Below are 12015 nucleotides of genomic sequence, written 5' to 3'. Positions count from 1 at the left end.
TAGAACTAATTTTATCTATATAAATAAGTTTTATTATAGTGCTTAGCTTATTTATTACTCTAAGCGTTAGTAGCTATATCTATTATAATCTCTAACTTTAGCCTATTAAGAAGCTACTTCTCTTTTACTTTCTTAATAAATATTAATTCCCTTAACTTATAGAAGAATTTACTCTTATAAATAATAATCTAATAGTATTTATAGATTATTAAAGCTTAAACTATAGTTTAGACCCCTTATATTAATTAGATACCTTACTAACTACTAGATATATTAATTTAAAAGATATATCCTCTAAATTTAATAAATTTAACTTATTTAAGCTTATAGTATACTCTCCTCTATACTTTAAGTTACCCTATAATATATCCTTATTAATTAATATACTAATAGTATACTTTAAATTACTACTAAATACTATAAATATACCTTTTTAGATTAATAATACGCTATATATTGATCTTTTAGGTCTATTTACTTCTCTATAACGCTATAAGTAAAAGACTAAATGCTATATTAATCTATTTAAACTATATATATATATATTAGTAGTATATATAAACCTTAATATAAATAAATATCTATAGTCTCCCCCTTATTATTTAAAGAAGCTATTAAACCTAATACTTATTACTTAGGGTTTTATACTAATTAGTAAGTATAATAAATAACTTATAAAGCTATAAATTTAGGAATATAGCGCTTAATAGTACTATTATTAGTCTATATAAGAGACTTTATAGTTATACCTCTCTATACTATAAAATAGAGACTAAATAAGGTTTTAGTACTACTAGCTTAATATTAATTACTAAACTTAAATCTTTAGCTAACTAGATTTAATAGAAGTAGGATATAATAGACTTCTTATTTATTTAGAGGTATTTAGGGCTTTTTAGCTACTAAAAGGCTATACCTACTTAAACTAAAGGGGTAACTTAACTAGTCTTTAGTAACCTTCTAAATAGCTAGTTTAATACTTATAATAAGGCTATTAATATAATTTACTTCTACCTTAGTAATAAGCCTTATTAGCTACTTATATTTAAGGAATAAGAGATAAATAAAAAGAATAATAATAATAAAGCTATTACTTAGTACCTTAATGTTACAACCCATTAAGTATAACCAATAGGACTAGGGCCCACAGAGAGCTAGGCAGTTATAATAACACTTTTATACATAGGATCACGGGAATAGAAGGGATCCCTCTTGGAACGGAAGAACTATAGTATAAGTTACGTAATAATAAGATAAGACTAAGTAAGGTAAGTGGGGAGCTAAGCGCTTAGTTAAGACTACTAAGCGCTCACCTGCGATCACTAAGCGCTTACTAGTACTAATAACGCAATTAGTAGGAAGGATAAAGAAGCTAGGGGAATAGGACTTATATATAGGATAGACTTAAGCCCGCTTAAGTATAGACTTCTATAGCTCTTTAGTAATTAACTTATAATTCTCACTTAAGACTTTTAGCTATACCTAAGTAATAATTACTCTATAACTCTTATTAAGGACTTAACTAATTACTAAGCCCTTTAAAGACCTATAATTACTTAACTAGACCTATAGAATAATAAATAACTATTTACTATTATTAATCCCTAACTTACTACTAATATAAACCCCACTATTAGTTAGCTAGCTATAATACTTAATACCCCTATTATTATTACTACCCTTAAAGAGAGGTACCTATTTATTAGCTCTACTATATTTAAAAAGCTTATTATATAGTATAACTCCCTTATACTCTTAGCCTATAGCTTTATTACTTAATTCATAATAAAACTCTATTAGGCTTACTCTAAACTTAAGGCCTTGTATATTAAGATTAAGATTTATAAGCCCCTATTTATTTATAAGTTCCTATTAAGCTTAAGCCCTAAATATAATATATTCTTTATATCTTTTAACTAAGCCTATAACCCCCTACCTTTAAAGATAGCTAATAGTATTAATAAACCTACTATAACCTTTAATAAAGTAGTTATAATAGCTAAAAAGGAGGAATATATATTAATATAATACGCTAAGGGTATTAATAAGCTAGTTACTCTTATTATAATAAATAATAATAATAGGCCTTAATATAGCTACTATAAGAAGAATAGCTACCTAGATAATATATATATTATAAAGCACCCCTATGTATATTCTATATAGGAGTAGAAATATAAGGAGCGTAACGCTTAGAGAGCTTAATAAAAGGTAAAGAAAGCCTAATATAACTAAGTTAAGCCTATTAAGGTGCCTCTAAATATATCTACTTAGTCTTTTACTTATTATTAGCCTCTAGAGCCTCTAGTCTATTAGGGTTCTATATCTAACCTAGCGTTCTTAACCTTCTATATCTATAGTATTACCTCTAAAATATAGCGCCCTTTTTACCCTCCCTTATTTAACTTTATAATATATAACTTCTCTACTACTAATAGTTAGACCTATATAGACTTACTTTAGTATATTTATATATTAAATACTAGCTATACTTAGTACTTAATATATTAATTAGAGGGTTTTATTAATACTATACTATTTAGAGGACTACTAACCTATAGCGTTAGAGGCTCTATAACGCTTAAGAGTATTAATACCTATTAACTAAAGCTATTTAATATAGCTATACTTAATATAACGCTTAGAGATACTCTATACTATCTAGATAGGTATATTAACTTTATATTAGTCCCCTAGCTAGCTATATAAAGCGTCTAGTTTATATTTAACTACTATAGCGCTATAGCGCTCTTTAATAACGCTATAGTATTTTTAGTAACCCTCTATAGTAAGCTTTATATTATTAATAAGCTTAATACTTTATTAGCTATTAGCCTTACTACCTACTCTATTCTATTTAAGTTAAGAGATATATACTACTATATAGTATATTTTAGCCCTATTAGCTTATAGTAACTATAGAAGATATCTATTAGCTTTATCTCTCCTCTATTTAACTCCTATTTCTATAAGATCTATACTAAGAGCTACTTTATTATAAAGCTATATACTAATAATACCTATAAACAAGCTATTAGCTTATTAAGTCTAGTCTATATAGATCTCTATAAACTATTTTATTTTACTAGATAGGGTAATAAGTACTATTAAGTAGTTTTTCTATATACTATTATAAGCTACTTATAGATATATCTACTTAAATATAAATTAGAGTTCTCTATTATTCTTAAGGAGTTTCTAAATACTTATAAATAACCTAAGTACTATTACTAATTCCTATATATAGATAAAGCTAAAGAGAATATTTTAAATAATATTATTTACTATTATTATTCTTATAGTATTATTCTTTAGTTTATACCTATTAAGTAATATTAGTTAAATAGCTTAATAGAGCGCCTTAATTACCTACTTAAGGAATATACCTTTATATTAATACTTAAGAGTAAGCTCCCTTAATACTATTAGTCTATTCTATTAGTTATAGCTAACTATCTTAAGAATATAAGCCCTTATACCTATATTAATATAACCCTATATTAAAGCTAGTTTAGCTAGATACTTAACCTTAGCTATCTATAAGTTATAGATAGTATTTATTATATTCTTAAAACCTTAAAGGACTATATAAAATTAGCTATATACTTAAAACCCTACTACCTCTTTAGCTTTATCTCTTATAGTATCTATATACTTCTAGAGGAACCTATTAGTTATATCTTCTAAGTAAATAATATTATATTTAATAAGAGCCTATTATACTTTAGTATATTAAAGCGCTCTATCTTACTACTTAAACTTAATTAGCTTAATACTTAGCTCTCTCTAAGTTAGTAATATAAAACTAATTATACTACTACTTAGCCCCTATAATAGAGGACTTACTATATTAAGCGTTTATACTATAAGCTAATAGGAGCCTCCCTCTTATTAAATCTTAATTTAATATTAGCTTTTAAGCTAATAGGAGATTTAATAGTTAATAATAATAATAATATACTTTAATAGCTATTATCCTATATAGAGTTAAGCTTAAATAGCTCTTTAGAAGCCCCTATAGATATATTAAGTTTATTTAGGTTAATTATAAATAGTTCTAATATACTTTTAGTATAACTTAGAGCTAAATTAGGAAAAGTAGGGCTAAAACTAGAGGATACTAAAATATTACTAAATAGTAGTTCTATACCCTCTAAAATAATAAATACTAATAGCATACTTAACTCTATTACTATATAACTATAAATATTAACTATAATAATAAAAGCCTTTACTTAATACCTTACTAAATAATATACCCTTATTAGTTATATTAAGCTCTAAAGCTATTTAGTACTTAAAGTAGATAAAGCTTATAGCTTATTATACTATTTTATTAGTACTCTATATAGACCTATTTAGTAGTTTAATATATCTATACTTCTTACTCTTTAGCTTAATTTCTTACTACTTATAGCTATACTTACTATAGCTATAGCTATTACTATAAAACTATTTAAGCTTAAGACCTTTAAGTAGGCTAAAAATAATTACTACTAGCTAAAGTAGCTAGAGGCTATAAATAATAAAAAGAGGTTCCTTATAGATAATATTACTTAGGACCTTATTAACTATCTACTAAATAAATATATCCTTAGGAGTAAATAAGTCTATAAGATTAAATATAAGCTATATAGTAAAGCCCTTTATTATAAAGTATAATAAATAGTATATAGATTTAAATTAGAAAAAGGGGTAGATTATACTAAAACCTTTACTTCTATAGTTAAGCCTATAAGCTATAAGTTAATATTTACTCTAGCTACTACCTTTAACCTAAAACTTAAATAAATAGATATAAAGATAGTATTCCTCTATAGGCTTATTAATATAGAAGACCTCTATATATAATAACTTAAGGGCCTAAAAGAAGGTATTAAGAAGGTCTATTAGTTAAAGAAAGCCCTATATAGACTAAAATAAGCTCTATATATATAGTATAAAATACTATTACTCTTCCTTAAGGGCTTAAGCTTTAAACCTCTTACTACTAATAGTAATATATTTACCTACTATAGCGTTATACTAGCTATATATATTAATAATCTCCTAATTACTAAGCTTAATAAAGTAGAAATCTAGATACTAAAAAACGCTCTAAATAAACGCTTTAAGATATTAAATCTTAAGCTTTATAGCTTCTATTTAGGTATAGCTATATAATAAGATCAACCTAATAGAGCTATTTACTTTAGCTAGTATAGCTATATAAAAAAGGTAGTTAGAGACTTTAATATAGAATACTATAAGCTAACTAATATACCTATAAACTTATCTATTAAGCTAAAATAAGCTAAAGTAGACTATAAGGTACTTAAAAAGCTAAAAAGCTAATATATTTATATTATTAGGTCCTTAATATATACTATATTAAGTATTTTCCTTAATATTACCTATACTATCTTAATATTTAGCTAATATTTAGCTAAGCCTATAGAGACTTATAGATAAGCTATAAAATAAGTCCTTTAATATCTTAGAGGTACCTATAATATAGAGCTAGCCTATAAGGGTACCTTTTAGCCTCTAGTTAGCTATACTAATAGTAACTAAACTAAAGATATTAATACTTAATACTTAATATTAAGTTACCTATTTAATATAAATAGTAGCGCTATTAGCTAATCCTCTAAGTACTAAATAGTAATAGTACTCTTATTATATAAGGCTAAATATATAGAGTAAACCTAAGTAGTAAAGGAAGTAGTCTAGTGTTACGGCTAGCTAACTGATAGTGGGTTTGTGTTAGTAGTAAGTTAGGGATTGAGAACTATAAATAGTATTAAGTCGTTCTATAGAGCTATTTAAGTAATTATAGGTCTTTAAAGGTCTTAGTGATTAGTTAAGGCCTTAATAAGATTTATAGAGTAATTATCACTTAGGTATAGCTAAAAGTATTATAAGTAATAATTATAAGTTAATTACTAAAGAGCTATAGAAGTTTGTCCTTAAGCTGAGCTTAAGTCTATCCTATATATAAGTCCTTTTCCTAGTATATGCTCTTTATACCTTAGGTTAAGCTGGATTATTCTAATTGAGAATAATCGTTTAGCCCCTAAGTCTATCTAGATTATTTTAATCCTAAATAATCCTTATCTTATTGTTATATAACTTATACTATAGTTCTTCCCTTCTAAGGATCCCTAACCGTCCTTATATTACTAGGTTATATATATCTATATTAGCCGCTAAGAGCCTAGTAGGGTTGTATTAGTAGCTAAGCCTAATGGGTTATAACATTAGGTCTCCTCTCTAAAGGTCTTATCCCTAAGACTAGTATAAATAGGTTGCTACTCTTAGGTTAGGGAGTTATTAATTATGCTCCCTTATTTCCGTAATGCTAATACTATATTAGGTTGCATTTAAAAACCTTCTAAGCCTTTACGTGAGGCTCATTATGCTAAGATTAAGTAAAACCGTTAAGCTTTTAGTTAATTAGTTAATCTCTATAGTTATAACGTAATGCTATGCTCTCTATATTTCTAGTTTAACTAGGTATACAAAATGGACCTTATAAACTCTAAGCGCTATAGTAAATATATAAGCTATAGTCTATCTAACTATAATGGGGGAGATATAGCGAACGCTTATAAGTTATTTATTTTAGTTTTCTATTTTTTTTATGCTAATAGCTATAGTGAATTATTATTTTAAGGAGTAAAAGAAGATCAAGTAGGAGGAGCAAGAGGCTAAAGAGGCTCTTGAGCTTCTCTAGACGTAGCTAGCTACTATAATAGGTCGTTTATCTTATTTATAGAAATATAAACGTTTCTTAAAAGAGCGTAGTTTAGATTTAATTTATTATAGTATATAATCTATAGAGGAGTGGGAGGCTGAGGAGCGTGCGTTGGATGCTGAGGAGTTGCGTGTGGTATTGGACTTATCTTCCTGGGGTACCCCTAATAACCTATTATTAGTAAACTTTAGTCTAGGCGAGGGTTTCTCTAACCTTAGGTTCCTGCTGCCTAGTGATACTCCTGTAGTATCTGCTGGGAATGCTGAAGGTTCTTAATGGGTTCCTATGAGTTATCTTTATGTCTATATCCTTTCCACTTAATGAGATATTCTATATTTCTATTATTATTATAGTAGTTAATAATTTATTTAACTTTATATTCTAGTTTTAGTAGTTCCATAATAATATAGTCTTCTATATATAAACCTACTAATGCTTTTTTAAGAAGTAAAATATAAAAGACTAAATAATACTTTATAGTATCTAGTAGTATAAGTTTAAAGTTAACGTTAGATACCTTCTTTATAATCTCAAAAGGTCTAAGTTTCTTAAAGTCTAACTTATTACTTAGTCGTTTTATCTTAATATTTTAGTAGAGAAGGTATATACTATCTCCCTCCTATAGAGTTAGTCCCTCAACTCTTAAGGTATTAGCATATTTATATATTTATTTATATATAAATTTAAGTTCTCTAAGTAGCTTTTACTAGATTTCCTTAAGTTTATAGATATCTGCTATAGCTTTTAGAGCTACTAGGCCTTATTATAGTTCTCTATAGGCTATTAGGTTAAATCTATAGTTCAGATAGAATAGTGATTCTTTTGTACTTTCTCCTACTGCGCTGTTATAGGCGAACTAGGCCATAGGTAGCAGCTATACCTAGTTATCTTGCTGGTAGTTAACGTAGCAGTATAGGTAGGTTTCCATAATCTAGTTGATTTGTTCTATCTAGCTATTAGTTTATAGATAAAAAGTGGTAGATATTTTATAATTAGATCTAAGCTATAAGATTAGCAATCTCTAAAACTTAAAAGTAAATAACTTATCTCTATTAGATATAATTTCCTTTAGCATTCTATATTAACTAATAATTACCTATAGAAACTTATAGGTAAGGTCTTCTATAGTGCTAGACTCTATATATAGGATAAAATATAAATACTTTATAAGTCTATTAATAATAACTAAGATACTATTATAGTAGACTTTAGTTATTAGTTCTTAGGACTTAGGTAACTTAGTGATAAAGTCTAATAAGATAGATTCCTATACAGTTTATAGCACTAAGAGCAGCTATATCTTACTATAAGGCTAATATCAGCTAGGTTTGCTTTTTATATAGACCTTATAGTCCTTAATTACTAAAAATACTTCTTATTATATAGCTATTTTATTATAGTGTTATCTAATACGTTTCTATATCTTAGTTATACCTTAGTAGCTATATATAGGTATAGAGTGTACCTCCCTAATGGCTTTAGGAGACATTCTTCTAGTCATGCTAGTACTATCTCTTCTGGCCATTATTAAGAGTCTAACTGCTAGTATAAGGTCTCCTTCCGTATCCTTTTTGAGGATAACTTAGGTTTCCTTAGGTACCTAGACTTTATGGTCCAGTCTCCTGCTGAGAGCGTCTGCTCTTCTATTTTTTTTGCCTTTCTAGTAGATAATTTTAAAGTTAAATTTTAAGAGGAATTTAGACTATTTAATCTATTATTTATTAAGTTCTTTTAATATAGTAAAATAGGTAAGATTCTTATAATTAGTATAGACCTTAACTTTATACTTTATTCCTAATAGTTAAGGTCTCTATTCCTTAAATGCTTTAATAATTACTATAAGTTCCTTATTATAAATTTAGTAGTTAAGTTTTAGGCTATATAGCTTATATGAGAAGAAGGCATATAGGTATAGCTATCCTTTATCGTCTTATTAGCCTAGCTATCCTCCTATAGCGTAGTCTAAGGAGTTAGTCTTAACTTTAAATAGTTTCTTAGGATTAGGTATAATAAGTATAAGTTCTAATATAACTTATTACTTAATCTTATTAAAGGCTTATTCTTATTTATCTTCCTATTACTAGGGGACGTCTTTCTTTAAGAGTCTTATAAGAGGGTTATTCTTATCTAAGTATCCTTCTAGAAATTATTAGTAGTAGTTTATATATCTAATAAAGGATTATATATCCTTAACGTTCTAAGGTATTAGCTAGTCTTATATTACTATAATTTTATCTTTTAATATTTTGAGGATTCTAGGGGCTATTATAAAGCCTAAGAATTTAACTTCTTAGGTATAGAATTTACTCTTTTCTAGTTCCACTAGGAGTTTAGCTTCTTATAGTTTCTATAGCACTTAGTATATATGCTTCTTATAGTCTTCTAGCGTCTTTGAGAAGATTAGGATATTATTAAGATAAACTATAATAAATATATCTAGGTATTCTTATAAGATATAATTAATTATTATCTAGAATGTTATAGGTATATTAGTAAGTCTAAAGGGCATTACTAAGTACTTATAATATCTATAGCGTATTTAAAACGCTATTTTCTATTCTTTACCTAATTTCATATATATTAGGTTATAGGCTCCTTTTAAGTTAAGTGCTATAAACCACTAGGCTCTATGTAGTAGGTCTCTAAGTTCTAAGATAAGTAGTAGTAGGTAGTAGTTCTTAATTATAATATTATTAAGTTTTCTATAGTTAATATAGAGTTATAGTTTGCTATTCTTTTTGGGTATAAATAGGATTAGATATCCTACTAGTAATATAGAGGGTCTAATATATCCTTTCTATAGGTTTTCTTTAAGGTAAGCGTTAAGTACTTCTATTTCTTTCTAATTAAGTCTATAGATTGCTTCTAGCTTTAGCTCCTTCCCTTCTCTTAGGGGTATCTTATAGTTATAGTTACTATACTCTAGTAGTCCTATTTTAAGTTCTTTAGTAAATAGCTTCTAGTATTACTAGTATTCTTCTAGGATAGATAGAAGTTAATCTTCCTTATTAATATCTATTACTAATAACGTCCTAGCGTTTATATCCTTAATTTATAGGTATACTAAAAATCTCTTTACTTTAGGAGTTCTAAAAGGTTTATTTAAGGTACCTCTTCTAGGTTGCTACTTAGTGACTAAATCCTAGTCCTAATAGAGTTAGCCTATTCTCTAATCTATCTATAGGTTGCTATTATATAACTATAGTCTTCTAAGGATAATATTATATTTATCTCCTATCTCTATAATATTGAAGTTTAGTTATTTATTCTAGCCCTAGATCTATATAGAGAGGTGTGCTATCTCTGCTGTAATGCGTCCTCTACTATACTGGACTTATTCTCCTTTAATAGTGCTAAGTTTATAGTAGTTTCCTTCTGCTTTTCTTTGCTAGGTTATCTATTATCTATTTACTATACTAGGTAATATAAAGTTGCTTTAGGCTCTACTATCTATTATTATAGTAGCTAGTCTTCTATTAAGTTATATCTAAACTTAGATATGCTTATATTATTAAGCTAGGTATGCCCTAGTTATACTATATAGGGACCTTATCTTATCTACCTATTATTATCCCTTAGTTTTAGTAGGCGATCCTAGTTTTTTAACTAGTTATCTCTATAGTAGGTGATCTATTTCCCTTTGCATTATGCTTTTTAGAGCTAGCTCTCCTTATACTTTACTATAGGGGGGGTTGCTCTATTCTAGCTAAGTCGCTATGCTTTAGCTTTATTTTCTCTATAGATTATATATTTATCTTATTAGCAATCTTACTAACTTATATTAGTATTATAGAGGTATCTTATAGGGTATTTTTAGCTTAGTCTAAAGGTTATAATTTATCTATTAAATAGCTTAAGTTCCTATCTATATATTTAGTTAATTTAATAGACCTTCTTAATAGGTTCTTAGTTATACCTTCTAGGGTAAAATTAATATATATACTTATCTCTAAGATATTCCTTATAGTTATTAAAGAAGCACTATAGCTAGTAGAGGTATTAATAGTAGTTACTTTCTATATATAAATATAGGTAGTCATCTAGCCTAAACTCTAGTTTATAGTTTCTATTACGCTATTCTCCTAAGGTGCCAAAGAATTCAAATATCTATTTATCCTTTATAGGGTTAATTCTCTAGTACTAAAGGCATTTACTAGCCCTAGTGGTTTTATTATTAGAGTCCTCTTTAGAGCTAGTATTATTAATACTAGGTTTATACCTATAGATAGCTACTATCTAAGCACGTTATTATATAACGTTATGAGGCTTATCTAAGTTATAGGTTAGTTCTTATTTAAGGCTAATATATTTAGACGTCTTAAACTATCCGTTTTCTTTAAGGGCCCTATATTCTAGGAGGCTATTGAGTTATTCTTAAGCCTTACGCTTAAGTTTGCTATTACTTCTATATCCTATAGTAATAGTTTATTAATTTAGGGGTCTACTAATATTCTTTACTCTAGTAGTATTATATCCCATTCTACTAGGGTTCTTAAGGTATTATCCTATATATTCCTTAGAGTCTAAGTAAACTCTATAGTTATTATTAAAGTAGGTAGTCTAACTAAGTTATTTATAAGGGATCACCTTAATAGTAGTACTAACTTATCTTTTTTTAGGTACTAGCTAGAAGCGTTCTTTTTTAGGTGCTCTATATTCTTTTGTAAGGTATCTATTCTTATTATAGTTATAGTACTTAATATTCTTCTTCTAGCTATTACCCTTATTATTATTATTATACTAGGCCGCACTAAGATCTATAGGTCCGCTATAGTGCCTATAGGTAGTGCTATTGCGTTTGTTATGTTGATTGTTATTATAGTATCTAGGCTACTACTAGTACTTATAGCTAGAGTTAATAGGTTATTATTATTTACCTTTCTCCTTATATTACTTATATAGTTAGTTATTAATCTTAATAGTAAGCTTAATATACTAAAGGAAGTCCTTAGGTCTATTAACCTTAATAATTTTATCTTTAACTTTATCCTTAAGGTTATTATAGAATATAAAGATCTTACCTTTATTAGTTAAGTCTAGCTAGGTATAGATCTATTAGAACTCTATAGTATAGTCCTTAGCTAACTTAGTCTATTTAAGGTAAAGTAAGTCTTATTTAGCTTATTATTTCTTATTAAGGTCTTAGAATAGGGACTTTAGGGTGGACTTAAAGCCCTAGAAGCTACTAAAAATATCTCTAACTTTAGTAGAATAGTAGTTAAGTATTTCCTTATTAAGGTACTCTTTAAGGAAGGGTTTAAACTACTAGAGGGCTTATC

Source organism: Colletotrichum karsti, assembly GCF_011947395.1.
Source record: "Colletotrichum karsti strain CkLH20 chromosome Unknown Scaffold16, whole genome shotgun sequence".
In the NCBI taxonomy this organism is placed as follows: Eukaryota; Fungi; Ascomycota; class Sordariomycetes; order Glomerellales; family Glomerellaceae; genus Colletotrichum; species Colletotrichum karsti.
The sequence above is the reverse complement of the archived record's forward strand: the minus strand, read 5'-3'. Positions refer to the sequence as shown.